Source organism: Phyllobates terribilis, unplaced genomic scaffold, assembly GCF_046119375.1.
Source record: "Phyllobates terribilis strain yellow unplaced genomic scaffold, ASM4611937v1 Scaffold_17__1_contigs__length_24005725, whole genome shotgun sequence".
In the NCBI taxonomy this organism is placed as follows: domain Eukaryota; kingdom Metazoa; phylum Chordata; class Amphibia; order Anura; family Dendrobatidae; genus Phyllobates; species Phyllobates terribilis.
In genome coordinates, this window is record NW_027362777.1 from 21,943,164 (window position 1) to 21,947,179 (window position 4,016).

Consider the following 4,016-nt stretch of genomic DNA (forward strand, 5'->3'; position numbering starts at 1 on the left):
TGTAATTATATATGTATAAATCCTCTTTTAAGTGGCAGGGAGGTTATATGGGGAAACATGTACTTTGGGGCTGGGGTCCCTGATCTCTTAGGACCCCAGCAACGCTCCTGCACTGGGGAAAAGCAGGGTCTGGAGGCCACTTTAATATGATCATTTTGTGGATATGACGCCAAAGAAACTAATGAAGTGCTTTGCAAAGTGCCATAATTTTCACAATTCTGAAAATAAATTGTAAGTTTAGTTCCACTATAAGTGATGTTAATTCTATTATGAGAGCTAACCTTCTGAGACAGTTTATCAATGCGGTGTGTGAATTGTCACATGAAGCTTTGCTACATCTATACATAGTGAAGTTCAGGATCAAAATGCTGCAGGTCCCATCTCTTCTACAGAACAATCCCATGGAAATAAAGCTGATCATTTTATCAGATGGGATCATTAGAACTTACCTGGTCGGATCCTTTGTTTCTGGTGGTTTCTTTCCCAGGTCGTCAATAAGGCCCTTTACAATAAGCTCCAAAAACTCATCGGACTTTCTGAATCTTTCAAGCGTTTTCTCCATCACATAAAGGAGGCGCTTATCCCGGCAGAAGAGAATCACAGATATATTGTTCTACATCTTCCAGATGTTTGGATTTATTTACAGACTAATGATTAATCTCGCAAGAAGAATGATAATATTATAACAGATCAAAATTTTGGGGTAAAATTATTCAATTTTAAAAATATATATAGCAATTACATTATTCTGACAAGACCAATTTTTTATTTTTTTCCTCCCCCTTTTCCCAAAAAATATAACTTTGTTTTTTCATTCACATAGACGGAGGGCTTGTGTTTTGTGGGACTAGTTGTTGTTTGGAATGACAACATTCAATTTAGCACATAAAGTATTGAAAAAATGGGGAAAAAATCAAAGTAAGGTTATTATTTTTGTTTCTTTGGGGTTTTTTATGAACATTTAAAAAAAAATGTGGTTTGTGAGACCATTTTCATCTTGCGAAGACCTAATTTTATAAAATGATCCCATTGATGGAGTTGTCGGCTTTTTCTTGGGGAGAGATCAGTAGTTACAAGTTGCATTTTTGGGAGGGAAGAAGAGTGACCCAAAAACCACAACCACAACCCTGGCACTTTACTGTCCTTTACAGCATTGACCCGACGTGTAATAGATTTATATGTTATGAAAGATTGTACTTATGTCAATGCAGCAGAAACAAATATTGTTTTACGCTTTTTCTTTTTTATAGTTGGCCAGAAAACCGCAGAACCTTAAGCAGAAAATGACATGAATGAGAACATCTGCCTGGCTTGTACCGGATCCGGGGGTGTTACGTACAAGGCGAAGCTCCCAGAATAAGGATTTGCTTCATTTTGGTGCAGAGTTTCTAGTAGTTTCTGGTTACTACTGTTACAGGCAGATGCCGTCTGCATAATACAGCCAGCACCGCCTCAACCCCCTCCATGCATGTGGACCCCGGCACAAACACTCAGGTACATCCTTTTATGCTAAGACATTAATAATTCTACAATTATCACACACAACTTATATACAGAAACCTCCCAACCGTCCCCGATCCAATGGGACTGTCCGGCTGTCGCTGGAGGTCGGGGCTATGTCCTGACGAGCTGTGTTCTGTCAGGACAGTCCGTGTAGTACAAGAACGTCTCATGCCGTGCTGCTGTGATCGCTCCTGGAGAGGGGCAGCATCCGCTCCGTACACCTCGTACACGCCCGGCTCCGCTCCGCACGCCTCGTACACGCCCGGCTCCGCTCCGTACGCCTCGTACACGCTCGACTCCGCTACGCACGCCTCGTACACGCGCGGCTCCGTACGCCTCGTACACGTGCGGCTCCGTACGCCTCGTACACGCCCGGCTCCGTACGCCTCGTACACGCGCAGCTCCGCACGCCTCGTACACACGCGGCTCCGCTCCGTACACCTCGTACACACGCGGCTCTGCTCCGTACACCTCGTACACACGCGGCTCTGCTCCGTACACCTCGTACACACGCGGCTCCGCTCCGTACACCTCGTACACACGCGGCTCCGCTCCGTACACCTCGTACACACGCGGCTCCGCTCCGTACACCTCGTACACACGCGGCTCCGCTCCGTACACCTCTTACACACGCGGCTCCGCTCCGTACACCTCTTACACACGCGGCTCCGCTCCGTACACCTCGTACACACGCGGCTCCGCTCCGTACACCTCGTACACACATGGCTCCGCTCCGTACACCTCTTACACACGCGGCTCTGCTCCGTACACCTCGTACACACATGGCTCTGCTCCGTACACCTAGTACACATGCGGGGCCGCTCCGTACACCTCGTACACACGGGGCCGCTCCGTACACCTCGTACACACGAGGCTGCGCTCCGTACACCTTGTACACACGCGGCTCTGCTCCGTACACCTTGTACACACACGGCTCTGCTCCGTACACCTCGTACACACGCGTCTCTGCTCCGTACACCTCGTACATACGCGGCTCTGCTCCGTACACCTCGTACATGCGCGGCTCCGCTCCGTACACCTCGTACGCGCACGGCTCCGCTCCGTACACCTCGTACACACGCGGCTCTGCTCCGTACACCTCGTACACACGCGGCTCTGCTCCGTACACCTCGTACACGCGGCTCTGCTCCGTACACCTCGTACACACGCGGCTCTGCTCCGTACACCTCGTACACGCGGCTCTGCTCTGTACACCTCGTACACACGCGGCTCCGCTCCGTACACCTCGTACACACGCGGCTCCGCTCCGTACACCTCGTACACACGCGGCTCCGCTCCGTACACCTCGTACACACGCGGCTCCGCTCCGTACACCTCGTACACACGCGGCTCCGCTCCGTACACCTCGTACACACGCGGCTCCGCTCCGTACACCTCGTACACACGCGGCTCCGCTCCGTACACCTCGTACACACGCGGCTCCGCTCCGTACACCTCGTACACACGCGGCTCCGCTCCGTACACCTCGTACACACGCGGCTCCGCTCCGTACACCTCGTACACGCGGCTCCGCTCCGTACACCTCGTACACACGCGGCTCTGCTCCGTACACCTCGTACACGCGGCTCTGCTCTGTACACCTCGTACACACGCGGCTCCGCTCCGTACACCTCGTACACACGCGGCTCCGCTCCGTACACCTCGTACACACGCGGCTCCGCTCCGTACACCTCGTACACACGCGGCTCCGCTCCGTACACCTCGTACACACGCGGCTCCGCTCCGTACACCTCGTACACACGCGGCTCCGCTCCGTACACCTCGTACACGCGCGGCTCCGCTCCGTACGCCTCGTACACGCGCGGCTCCGCTCCGTACGCCTCGTACACGCGCGGCTCCGCTCCGTACGCCTCGTACACGCGCGGCTCTGCTCCGTACACCTCGTACACACGCGGCTCCGCTCCGTACACCTCGTACACACGCGGCTCTGCTCCGTACACCTCGTACACACGCGGCTCCGCTCCGTACACCTCGTACACGCGGCTCCGCTCCGTACACCTCGTACACACGCGGCTCTGCTCCGTACACCTCGTACACACACGGCTCTGCTCCGTACACCTCGTACACGCGGCTCTGCTCCGTACGCCTCGTACACGCGCGGCTCTGCTCCGTACACCTCGTACACACGCGGCTCTGCTCCGTACACCTCGTACACACACGGCTCTGCTCCGTACACCTCGTACACGCGGCTCTGCTCCGTACGCCTCGTACACGCGCGGCTCTGCTCCGTACACCTCGTACACACACGGCTCTGCTCCGTACACCTCGTACACACGCGGCTCTGCTCCGTACTCCTCGTACACACGCGGCTCTGCTCCGTACACCTTGTACACACGCGGCTCCGCTCCGTACACCTCGTACACACGCGGCTCTGCTACATCCACACTGTAAACCCCTCCTGACCCCACACATAAACTTCAGCTCATCCAGCACCATGACAACCAGCACAGCAGAGTCCTGCATCCACTGAGGCCCCTGATCATGTGACCCCT